Raw genomic sequence first — 14,321 nt, forward strand, 5'->3', positions numbered from 1 at the left:
GGGAGAAAAATTCAAGAGTCATATAGGAACAGGTAACTTTCTTAATCATTATTTTTTGTGTTAATCTTCTAAAAAGTATCTTTCACTGTAAAATAGATCTGCACAATCTCTCTTTGCAAGAACCTGAATGAGTGGTCCTGTTATGGGTGTGATTAAACGGCTGAGTCAAACACATGTTTAACTGCAGTGTAAGTGACCATAAAGGTGACCGCAGACCTTACGACTGGTCTGCAACTCGATTTCAGAATAAAATGTAGTAGAATGTGCTGCTAATATTGAGACTTGGAATATCTTACGGTATAATGTTCTAAATCATCGTACGAATACCTACATTGGAGGTGTCTGTTGAATTGCATCATAACTTTGAAAGTTTATGGATCTGATTCATGAAACTTGGACATAATAGTAATCAAGTATCACTGAACATCCTGTGCAAGTTTGAGATCACATGCCAAAGGTCAATTAATTTTGGCCAATTTTTTTTTTTTTTTCATTACCATCATATCTCTGTAAGTGTATATTAGTCTAGTTCATAAAACATGGACATAAGAGTAACCAAGTATTACTAAACATCTTGTCTGAGTTATAGTAGTTTTCAAAGTCAGCACTGCTGCTATATTGAATCGCGTGATGCAGGTGAGACGGCCAGAGGCATTCCACTTGTTGATTACTACCTGTTTACTTCCGGTAATCAACAAAACAATATGGTAGGGAGATAATTCTCATACTGTACACTTGATCAACAGTGTATTGTATCTTCAGGTCTGCATGCAATGTACGTTTGTGGGGAAATTTCCTGCCAGTATGTACATGTAGGTATGAAGGTCAACAATAAAAGATAATTCACCCAATTTCCTATTTTGCTTCACTTGTGTGTGAGGTCTCTGACCCATTCAATCATACAGTACATGTACATTTATGGAGTTTTAAGTGACTGGCCATTATGTACTGTAGGCAGACATGTAAATAGAGATCATGCAATGGTCAATTCCATGAATTATAGTACATTTGCCAAAATCGTCCTAATTGCTCTTTGTCAAATTCTGGTCAATTCTTTTATAATTGAAATTGTAGCACATGTGCATGAGCGTATGACACGTAACTGGAGACTCTCGAAAGCGTTCTTCAATCACTTTTAGAGCTATTTGAGAATCACCAATTGCGACAGCGATCATTGCTCCAGTTACGTGTTATACACTCATAAACATGTGCTACAAGCCTACAAACACACGCTCCTCAAATTGGCAATAAAATAATGAAAATTAATCGATAACTTCAGTTACACTTAATTCTGCAGCGATCTGTGCATGCATGTACGGTACAGTATGCAAAATGCACATCCAACGAACGTTGGCGCTAACTAGGGCCCTGCACTGATTTACTTTTGCATTCTTTTTCAATTTAATGCGCTGCTAAGCTGAGTAAACTTTTTAATTGCACCAATTTTTGTGGATTGATACTTCTAACTTCTCAGGTAAGCTTTAAAACCGTGACTTAGGCTACATGTAGGAAACACTGAAAAAATACCGTAACTCACTCTCACTCAGTGTTTACAACGTGTACACGTGTACACGACCGAAAAACACGCCGTGTACACGTGCATCAAAAATGGACTTTCAAACCGGGCCTAGTACCCAGTACACAATTCACAAGCTTAATGTTTGGATGTACATGTACAATGCTGATGAAGAAAGAAGAATTCATGGTAACGTGTCATTTGGACTCAAAGCCGGGAGGGGGGGGAGGGAATCAGCCCCCCCCGCAAGATCTTGGCTGCCGATTGAGTGAGTACCGCAAACATTTGGACAGGGGTAGTGTACAGTGAAATCTGCATGGCTGTATGATTAATCTTCTGAAATATTCATAATTATGCTTAAGTAGTTTATGTGTAAAATGAAAAAAAGCTCTAATTTAATAAATACTTCCCCAAGGCCCAAACAGGTAATTTTCTATTCACAGACTCTTTGTACGATCTCAATGGTTTTATTTTTAATTCTTATAAAATGTATTTTTCTATTTTTTTCTTTTGTTTATTTTTTAATGGTAATTGTTGCCAACTTAATTCTGATCATAAACATGGCAAAATTAGTTGATTTTAATCAGTATAAGAAATAATAGTCAATTATGAATTTTGGCAAAATTGTACATGAATTCATGTTTTAGAGCAATTTGGTTCGGACCTGCAGTGTTGCGTAATCTCATAACCGCGAACCTTGGCATCGCAAATAGGGTCTAAAAAGTTGCAGGAGACTTGAAAGTAAAAATCTAGCAAGTGACGCAGTCTAAAAATGTTGAGGGAGGTTTCTGCCTCCCCACCCCCGCCTTAGAGGGCTAACGTTTAAACATCTGGTTGCAAGTAGATGTTCATAATTAAATCTCTCAGAAATGGTTTAAGGAGTACAATGCAACTCTTTATTTCTATTGTGAATGTACGTGAATTACATTACTAGTGTTGATTGTATTTTACAAACTGCATTCATGGGAGTGTTTCAATCAAGATAGCCACCTTTGTTTTATCATAATTTGATCATGAATCTCATTTTCTGTGATTGGAAATTTATGAATTATGAGTCACCACTGTACATAGGAGACTCGAGACAGAGTGAGATAATGAGCGCTAGGCTGAGCATCACATTGAAGGAGCAGTAGAGTGAATCATGTTGTGGCGATGTTTGAGAAGCAGTGAAGTGGTCCCCCATCAGGACCATGATACTGTATCTAGTGTACTACTACTGTACATGATGTAGGCTACATAATGTAAAAAAAAGGAAATATTTGGAATAAGGCTATACAAACAATTCAGTTTATAGATTATTTAATTTATTATGATTTATTTAGTATAAATTTTAATTTGTTTATTTAGCAATTTATATTTATTTCAAGGGTGTAGTTATGTTACCTTTATGTAAGTAACATTAAAGAAAAAAAGAAACTGACAAATTTCTATATTTGAGCAGTTGAGCTGATGCTCATGTACAATGTATAGTGTATGCCCACATTTTTGCCTGAAGTTGGCATGTAATTGCTCTGTTGCACACAAAAAAGTGCCAACATTGTGTTGGTACATGTACTGATGTACAGGTTACTTGGTCTCTGCATCTGTTATTCTGTTCTGCAATAATAAATTAACATGAAATTTAGAGAATGAGGTGTCACGCGCGTAAAACATTCCCCATAGACTTGTGTGTTAAAATGGCACTTTTGAAAAATTCATAAAAAATAAATGTGAAATTAGAGGGTGGAATGTTTACTACCATTGGATAGGATATATATCTGGCATTCCATATCTGACCAGGAAAGGGTAGCGTAGCCAGCTCATTTTAAAAATAAATTGCCATTTATGAAGATAACTATGAATGGATCAAATTCATCGACTCAAACAGTAAAATAGCCCTAATTAGTCCGCCAGTCAAAAAAATAGTTCCAAGTCACTTTTTTATCTTCCCAATTTGGGCGAAGGAAGTTCAGTAGTTACCATTTCTAGAATCAGTGTTAGATTTTGAATCATATTCATACAGTTTTGTCAATCAGCAACATCAAATTGAAAAAAAATTCGAATGGGTTGGGTCGAACGAATATCTTGAGCCCTCCTGATGTAATTAGGCTCATGGCACCTATATTATATGACCTATGAATTTTATTTTATTGAATAGCTACTTTGCTATTCTTTCATATCTGTACACTCACACTAGCACAAAGAAATGCATTGAAAATGCCTATTTTCTATGAAATTACCCATTTTAATGTATTACTCATACATGTTATATTCACTATATGGATGCATACATATCCTACCTGCATACAGCCCAGCAGTGAATGTAATGACAATAGGTCCCTATTAATTGTGATATAAAGGTGTATGTTAATTTTGTGTAGATATCAGGATATCAGAACTGCCTCAAACAAAATTACCAGATATACATGAGATTGAATGAGGAAACAGTAAAAGTATAAGAACATACCACTTTAGTACATTTGCATTTGACCTATTACAGTATTGCTCGGAATAAAGTTGACACCCTCCCGAGGGGTCACGCACCTACCGCGAGACAGGCGTGAACCAAAAAATTACCGCCAGCCAATTTCACGTGTGAAATTCCCGCGGTAATTCCCGCAGGCCGCTGGCTGAAGAGAGGCCCAATTATCACGTCAAACACGAGATTTTAGTCAGATCTGATCACCATTTGTCCATGTACTTTTCGCCTCAACACTAGACACTTTTTGGTAAAAACAAGACGCAATCTCAAGCGATCCCGATGCGATCCCGTCAGTTTACTGACGGATGTTCTATTGTCACTTGGTCTATTTATCAGATGGGCTAACAACATTATGGCTAAACCCACTTTGTTCAATTCTCTTTTAATCTACCATCCAGTCATTTGCACTTCAAAATATCAACCCGATAGACAGTAGGTTGAAAAACTGCCTCGAGCGCGCGCATCAGAAAAATTCCCGCTAAAAATCCATGTGCCCAGTTCCTGACCGAGTGACCCAGTTATTGTGACATCTTTGGCTTAAAGGACGAGTAGATTCCCTTTCCACTGTTTATTAAGCTAGCTAAAGGTTTATTTTTCAGTGTATATGTTATCAATGACGTCTTCCGTTTAAAAGGAGTAGATAATAATTTATGTCTTTTATTTTTATCTCCTGTTCTTCAATTCTGTAATTTTAATCAGGTACGTATTTCATTCAAAGAACGAATATTTTCATCATTTTTCTATTCATCATTCAAAGAAGATTCGCTTCCCATCATAGGCGGCGGAAGCCAACAAAAATAGGAGGGGTCCACCTGAAATCTTGTGATGGACGCAGTTAAAAAATTTGACAAGAAAAAAAAAGGTTATCAACTAAAATTTTAGAGGGGAACCATCCTCCCACCTCAAATTTAGGGGGATCTGTCCCCCCCCCGCCGCCTATGCTCATCGTTTTCTGTTCATTGTTTTTTTTTTATTTTTAATCAGTAATACGTCGTTTATTTAAAGGACGAGTAGATTTGCTAACCATCATATTCTGTTTATCAATTCTGTGTTTTTTGTTTTTAATTTCATCACTTACGTTTTTATTCAAAGTAGATTCGCTTTCCATCAATTTTCTGTTCATGAATTATGTATTTGTATTTTTCTGTTACGTCGTTCATTTAAAGGACGATTAGATTACCATTATTTTTCTGTTCATTGATTGACTTTTTTTCATGTAATCGTTACGAAGTAATCGTTACGAAGTCAATTCAAAGGACGAGTTTAATTCAGATTTGAGTTTTATTATGAAGTTATGAAATAGAGATTTAGAATTAAGTCAGAATAATCATACATTTAAATAAACAAAACAACCTATGAGATACGAGATCTACTCAGAATGGAACAGAGATTACTAGATTTGCTAACTATCATTTTCTGTTCATCAATATTTTTGTGTTTTTCCATTACTGACGACTTTTATTCAAAGAAGATTCGATTTCAATCATTTTCTGTTCATTTATTCTGTGTTTTTTTTTCATTCAATCACTTGCGTCTTTTATTCAAAGAACATTCGCTTTCAATCATTTTTCTGTTCAATTCTGTATAGTTTAATTGCATCGTTCACTGCAAGAACGAGTTGATTACCTTCATATCATTTTTTAGTTCCATCAATTCTTTTCATTGTTTCATCAGTTAAGTCTTTTATTTAAAGAAAAAAAAAACGCTTTCCCTCATTTTTCTATTCAACGATTCTGTATTTTTATTTTATCTGTTACATCGTTCATTCCAAGAACAAGTAGATTCACTTTCCATCATTCCGACGTTCAGAGGACGAGTATATTTGCTTTCCATTTTCCTGTTCATCAGTTCTGTGTTTTAATTAGTTGTTTATTCGAAGAACTAGTAAATTTGATTTCCATCATTTTCTGTAAAATTCTATACGTTTATCGGTTACGTCTTTTATTCAAAGATGATTCACTTCCCATCATATTTCATTTTATCGCTATCGATAACACATGATTTTATACCCCAAAAAGATTACTTTTCAATATCATCATTCGTATATTATTTATTCTCATTCAATTCTTATGTCTTTCACTTTGTTTTCTTCCTGTTCTTCTTTCTTTACCTTTATCACCTTCACTCGTTCATTCAACATATCATCCGTTGCTTCTCTTGTATCCTTATCTTCTTTATCCTTCATTCCTTCTCCTCGCCGTCGTCTTCTTCCTCTTACTTCTCCCTCTTTTCTCTTCGATCGGCCATCTTGAACCCCCCTTCCCGGAAAAAGAAAACCCGCAAGTGGCCCTGCTTTAAATGCCTAGCATCAGCACTTTCTGAAAAATCTTATTCAGTCCCCCCCCCCCTTGCATCTTCCTTAAATATTTTATATGCCTGTTAGTGTTACTCTGTTCCCTTTCTCCCCGTTCATCATTCCAGCAACAGCCTGCCCCTGTAGGCTATATCGTCTTTTTACGCCCGCCCGTATGAAGGACACACTCGGTGTCCGTCTGTCCGTCCATTCGTTAACTTTTCCTTCTCAACATGATAACTCCAGTTCAACTTACCCGAGGCTTATATTATTGGTGTGTATATGATCCGGGAATTCTATTCCTTTTGAGGTCAATTAAGTCACTACCTTCCAGTTTTCTTGCTTTACCAATATACTCCATTTTCCGTGGCACAAAACATTGACAAAATATCATAAAAATGTTTATGGGAAATGTTAAAATCATATAAAAATGGTTTTCTCATTACTATAAAACATTTCACTTACGTTATAGCTGTAACGTAAAAAAACATTTAAAACATAATTCCCTATAAATGTATTTCAGTAATATTAATAAAATGTTGCAATGGTATCTTTTTATGAATTGACTCGTTTTAATCCATGTGCATATCAATTATCTCTTGCTAATATGTTTATGTATATTCATTTTAATGTTGCCCTGTGTATTGTTCGTCTATATAGAACAGACAACCAGGAATTATTGCAATTGTTTCTCTTTTTATCGACAACAGGTGATTTTTATCCAAAATATATGATAGATTTTCAATATCATCCTCATGACCATCATCGTCACCCTCATCAACACTCCGGGCCCCAAAATGCCAACTATATTGGACAATTTGGGGGTGGGTATTCATGGACTGTCTTAATACATGTTCTTTTCAAACAGTTACACAAAAGATCAGATGTGTAACTTACAGCCTTCTCATTGTTTGCTGTTCTATAATCTTCACACCTCTATTCATTGTCCACAAAAAGCGCGAGACGGTGTAATTAATTGACCCCAGTTAAGTTCACATACAGCTAGGGTTGTTCAATTCAACCACGTTTCAAGAGTAATTAATATACATGTACGAGGACATCATTCCTGATCTATCTATCTGTCTATATAAATAATGTACACGTTCGATAGGGAAGATTGATACTGAAGAAATAAAACAATGTAAGAGTCTTGTACCGTCATATTATAAACCCCTCAAAAAAGTTCCGCAGCTCAAGTTTGAGTGCTAATAAATTTCTTAGTGTGCCATCATCATATGTAAAAGTGGTATCATTGGAAAGTATGATTATTCCTCTTTACGATCATGTGTCATTTGTAATGCCAGAGTTATCATGAAATACACAGACATGATATTAATATGCAGCAATGTAAAAAATGAAATGTTGCAAAATTCGTTGCCATGTCATGTTTGAGTTCTGCAACTCATACTGCAAGTTTTAGTGCTAATAAATTTCTTAATGTGCCATCATCATGTGTAAAAGTGATATCTTTAGAAAGCATGATTATTCTTCTTTACAATCATGTGTCATTTGTCATGCTAGTGTTATCATGAAATACACAGACATGATAATACGCAGCAATGTTAGACATGAAATGTTGCAAAATGCGTCGTTTGCAATAGCGAATTTCCAATTGTTTCGAGGATGGACCGAGTGCATTCACTGTCACCTGCATGGTGGAAATTCTATAGAAATTGAGACTCTTGTTGGAAATCAATGCATTTTGCAACATTTCACTTCTGACTTTTCTCGATGTTCAGGGTGACTGCATATTCCATGATTACATAATCACAGCAAATGGCATGTCATTGTAAAGAAGAATAATTCAGCTTTCCAAAGATACCAGTTTCATCTTTTATACTTCATTAACCAAAAAGATATCACCCCCAAAACGAGTTGCAAAACTTTTTTTGAGGGGTTTATATGTGTGTCTGATGGAAACGATTGAAGTTAAACAGAAGAAAAGGCGAGATCAGAAAGGAAAGAATGATCTGAATAAATAAAATACTTAAATTTAAAGGTACAAGCCTATAGGCTTGAAAGAGATTGAACAAGAACGGTAGACGAATACAAAGACAATAACAATTGATAGTGAAGACAAAAATAAAGAATAGAACATACATGTTTCGAGGTGTCGCACCTCGTCCTCAGCCTGAAAATTATTAACAGTCATTGGTATTTATACAGTTAGGATGTCAAGTATAAATTTCAAGAATGTACATGTAGTTACACACAGTCACTGTCTACCATGTCTGGAGACACTTGCAATCGTCACCCCAATGCTAGTTAGAATGCAATACCCATTGTTTCAAAATTCTCGATACTGCTCAAACAGATTTTCAACTAAAAATAAAAGGACTTTTCATCAAATGGAAACAACCTCAACTAAACAAACAGGTGTGCAATTTCCAAATAATGTTATCCATTTAATTTAACCCACCCCTATCTGATGAATCCATAGAATTTGTATTTTTTACTGCATTCCATTTAACAATTGAATTCACACCTTGTAATCCTGTGTAACTACATACTTGACATCCTAACTGTATAAATAGCAATGACTATGTTCCGTTTATTAAAATGTTATGTTCTATTCTTTATTTTTGTCTTCAATTTGGTATTGTGCCGTTCTTTTGGAAGTATCATAATTGATAGTGAATAAAATAGGGAATAGACATAGACAAGATATTCAACAAAAATTAAGAGCGATAGAAGAGGACAGGACCTATTGATATAGAGGAATAAAATAACGGGATTGACTTAATTGGCTTAATACATGTTCTATTCAAACAGTTACACAAAAGATCATTGTGTAACTTACAGCCTTCTCATTGTTAGCTGTTCTATAATCTTCACACCTCTATTCATTGTCCACAAAATGCGCGAGACGGTGTAATTAATTGACCCCAGTTAAGTTCACATACAGCTAGGGTTGTTCAATTTAACCACGTTTCAAGAGGAATTAATATACATGTACGAGGACATCATTCCTGATCTTATTGATGCTGAAGAAACAAAACAATGTAAGAGTCTTGTACCGTCATATTATATATGTGTGACTGATGGAAACGATTGAAGTTAAAGAGAAGAAAAGGCGAGATCAGAGAGGAAAGAATGATCTGAATAAATAAAATACTTAAGGGTATAGGCCTATATGCTTGAAAGAGATTGAACAAGAACGGTAGACGAATACAAAGACAATAACAATTGATAGTGAAGACACAAATAAAAAATAGGACATACATGTTTCGAGGTGTCGCACCTCATCCTCAGCCTGAAAATTATTAACAGAGTCATAGGTATTTATACAGTTAGGATGTCAAGTATAAATTTCAAGAATGTACATGTAGTTACACACAGTCACTGTCTACCATGTCTGGAGACACTTGCAATCGTCACCCCAATGCTAGTTAGAATGAAATACCCATTGTTTCAAAATTCTCGATACTGCTCAAACAGATTTTCAACTAAAAAGAAAAGAAGGGCTTTTCATCAAATGGAAACAACCTCAACTAAACCAACAGGTGTGCAATTTCCAAATAATGTTATCCATTTAATTTAACCCACCCCTATCTGATGAATCCATAGACTTTTTTTTTTACTGCATTCCATTGAACAATTGAATTCACACCTTATAATCCTGTGTAACTACATTCTTGAAATTTATAATTGACATCCTAACAGTATAAATAGCAATGACTCTGTTAATAATTTTCAGGCTGAGGATGAGGTGCGACACCTCGGAACATGTTCGTTTATTAAAATGTTATGTTCTATTCTTTATTTTTGTCTTCAATTTGGTATCGTGCCGTTCTTTTGGAAGTATCATAATTGATAGTGAATAAAATAGGGGATAGACAAGATATTCAACAAAAATTAAGAGCGATAGAAGAGGACAGGAACTATTGATATTGAGGAATAAAATAAAGGGATCGTCTTAATAGAGATTAAGAGAAATTAAGATATAGATAGCAGGCGTATGTGTACGTGTGGTTACAAGAGAGGTTGATACTGACTGATGAAATCAAATGATGGATAAATTAGAAGAACTGATGATTGAAGAAATAGAAATAACCCACCCCTCACCTAGTCTGCTGGGCAAACCCTTCACTCGAAATAAGGGTCTGAATGTGCAGCCTACTCATGCCTTGTGTACTGAAGGCTCTCTCGCTCAGAGGCACACTTGTTCCAATGAGGGTCTGTGCCTGCAAACTACCCCTCACCCATGATGATGCCAGGTCGTCCTCGACTATACCCGATGTTCAAACTATAACTATGTTGTGCATTAGATTAATAAGGTAAGTTTATCTTTCCACATTTCTAGCTGATTGATTTATTTTAATTATTTTTTTTCATTCTTACACATTCATGAAAAACGTACTGCGAAATTTAATGTCACTTCATTGGATATATTTCTTTATTTAATTTATGTATACTGCCACTTCCTGACTCGTTTCCATTGTTTTATTGCTTGGTTTTCCCTCATTCGCTCCGTCAATCATTTTAATCACAGCATCACTATTGAAGTTTAGGGGTGGATCCAACTTTTTCAACGGGGGGGGGGGGGGGTATGCTTATTCAGTAAAATCTTACAAGTTGAAAAAAAAAATGTGTTTCACTCCCAAATGAAGGTAATATATGCCACGAAAAGTCTGAACATTCTTAACAGAACGGAAACACGCAATGACAAGCTCGGTCGCTTTTCTCACTTCAATTTTTTTTTATTTTATGCATCTCCCCCCCCCCCCGAAAAAAATTCTGCATATAACCAAGGGTCAGGTCACTTACGTATGTCCGTTATTTTACCACAATAAATGTTTTAATGGTTCTCGATGGAGAGGGGGAGGGTGCTACCCCCCCCCCCCCCCCCCCCGTTCCTCTACAGCTCAAATTCACTTTTTTTTATCTCGAAGTTTGTTTCGATTTCAAATGGGATTTTCAATTTCAGAAACATTTTCCTTAGTAATTGTTCCCATCCTTTATATTAAAAGCTCTCGCTATGCCTCTTAGAACTTTTTTTGTCGTATTTCTCAGTGATATTAGGCATAATCTATTCAGTCTACTCCTAAATCATACCATAATTAAGAGAAAAACCCATCTCGTGCGAGTACTCGTTAGCGCTTTTGCAGATACCGTACCATACCAGCGAGCTCGAAAGAAAATCAGATTGCTCGAACTAAGTTACAACAAAATCACCAAATAGAAAGTATTTCGTGCTTTTGTGCTATCCCAGTGATTGTTACTGAACCTAAACTCATTTTCTTCAGTTAAATGATACAGGTATTGTATTTTTTAATGATGGACGTCCATTTTAGAGACAAAATCGGAATATTATGCACTGTCACCGTCTTCTCGGCCTCTGCTCACAATGTACGGTAACAGGTACCGTACCGTATAGTAGTAGCAGCTAACTAAACTCGTACTAGTGGTTTGACGTAGTGACACTGACAGTGATTGTAGCTAGCTACATGTAGTTACTTAGTACTAGCCTTGTACACTTCTTCAAAAGACTACTAAATTAGGCCTAACGTTGATCGTATACCCATATATGCTTACTCTCGGGCTTACTCTGTCGTTGTCGCAATGCAGATATCGCCGAGTGAGGGATAAGCACAAACAAGCCTTCACAAAGCACAAGCAAATGTTTATTCCGGCACTAAAACATAACTGAAGACATTCATACTTACAGTTAATTGTCATGATGTTAATCAGGACAATTTAATTCATTGTCTGACTTCAGTGGTTCATCTTTGTGCCTTCAGGATAATATGATCCACCGTTGGGTCTTAGTTAAGACCAAATATTTACTTATTGACAAATATACACCTTTATTTGTTTATTAGAACATTCAGGTACAAAAGATCAGCATAAAATTGTTTTTCATCAATGACCAAAGGAAAACATAAAAACTATAAATCATCATATAATACATGAAAATATAGTCAAAATCTAAGTCAAAAAAAGACAAAGATAACAATACTTGGTAACAGACGGTAGATAAATATTGTGATTATACGAATCAAACTAATATCCATATATCAAATTGAATACATGTATTTAAGGAACGATAAGGTAAGGGAAAAGTGAGTCGAGCAAACATTAGTCTAAAATGTAGACCCACATCAGCAGTGTGTGTACCTCAGCTGATTCAACGAGTCTGCATAGCAGACTATGTCTACGGAGGCTGCAGAAGCTTCGCTCGACCTTTCAGGCTGGTTTGCTGTGCAAACCAGCACCTCACGAGCCATTATGCCATGGTCACATTTGTTCCACGGCGGCCGTACGGCGAGTCGAAAACAGCCGTTTTAACATTTTTTTGTCCAACTACATATTGGTGGTTTGAATCAAAATGGATAAAACGGCTGTTTTCGACTCGCCGTACGGCCGCCGTGGAACAAATGTGACCATGGTATAAGCAAGCATTGGCGTACCTACAGCGGGGGGGGGGGTCAGATGGGAGAGAGTGCCCCCCCCCCTGACGAGCGACACACAGATGGCCTGCTACTTTGGTCTTGAATTTTATTTTTTTTGCTTGTAAATTTTTTTTCTGATACGAAATCCTTTATTTGTGGTTGAAGACTTTTTGGCTGGCCAAAATTTTTCCTGGTACGAAATCCTTCATTTGTTCTTGTAGACTTTTTTTTTGGGTTGCTTGTCAATTTTTTTTGGCGGACGAATTTGCCCTCCCCCTTGCTGGAAAATCTGAGGTACGCCACTGCGAGCAAGAGAGATGACAGCAGACAATGACAAAGGTGACGTGAATCAGTGAGAGGAGAGAATATAAAAACAATTCTGAAAACTATCATTCAAACAATGAAAGATTAATTAAACTTTAAGATATATGCATATTATGACGATCCGGTGACAATAAATTGACACTTAAAAATATTTTATCTTTGTTCATCCATTAACACCAGCTTGAACGTCGGATAATATTGAATATAGAGCTTTGCAATATTACACCAAAAAAGTCAAAAGGATTAAAGAATGGAGGAAAAAAGATAGGGATCGAGGGAGAAGTGACCTGAGATATTGATTCAGTAAAAATTTAATGAGTGAGACATGGGTCAAATGGAAATATATCAACATAAAAAACGATAAAAATAGAATATGAGGAAACAAGGGAAAAACAACACTGATTATAATTAAGCATGAGTAATCAATTCGTGGTGCAATCATTTAATATGCCTTGTACGTGCTGTGTTTTTGTGACTTGATCGAGTGGTGGGAGAAACAAAGTAGTTTATCATTCCTTATATCATAATAACGGCAGGATTGTTGGGCAATAATGCACTGAAAATATTAAAATTAAATAATTATAGTTGCGAACAAGTGAGAGAATGACGATAAAGGAATGTAAGAAATTAAAGGAAATAGACGATAGGTCTGTTTTTTCCAGCCTCGGTGTCTCTTGCTCAATCTAACCACCCCGCCCCCACGCCCTCTCTATCCATTATCTAATGCTCTCTCTTGATCATTCCCCGTCTCTCGTATCTGTCGCTCTCTCCTCTTGCTCGACTCTGTCCCTCCGTTATTGGGTGCTCCCTTTTTCTTGTAACTATTTACAACTTATCCCAGAAAGTACATGATCTCATCTCGACCCGACTTTCGTTCAAAGAAGTTCAGAAAGATGACAATTTGAGGGCGATGACACGAGCGTGCATTAAAATTGTGCACTGGCGCAAAGCTAAACATCAAGCCATGACATTTTTGTTTGGGTTTCGAGGAGATCGAGACGGCATCTTACGGCAATAAGTTGCTGTATTGTAATTTCGAGAGAGACATCGCGGCAAGTCAGGAGGGCTAATTTGAACCATGTGAGTTGTCTAAATTGTGACATTTTATTATCAACATAAGATCGTCCCTCCTTCTGCGGTATTACCGCGGTAATACACGAGATTTTTATTTAAAAAATCTCGTGGTAATTACCGCCGTAATTTCTCTTGGCAGGAGACTCCCGCCGATGGGAATTTGCTGGTGGTAATCGCGCGGTACCCGATCTCCCGTCGACTTACGCGGTACAGCGCGGTAATGTGTCAACTTTATTCCGAGCAATACTGTATATCAAAATC

Source organism: Lytechinus variegatus, chromosome 3 (genome assembly GCF_018143015.1).
Source record: "Lytechinus variegatus isolate NC3 chromosome 3, Lvar_3.0, whole genome shotgun sequence".
NCBI classification, from domain to species: Eukaryota; Metazoa; Echinodermata; class Echinoidea; order Temnopleuroida; family Toxopneustidae; genus Lytechinus; species Lytechinus variegatus.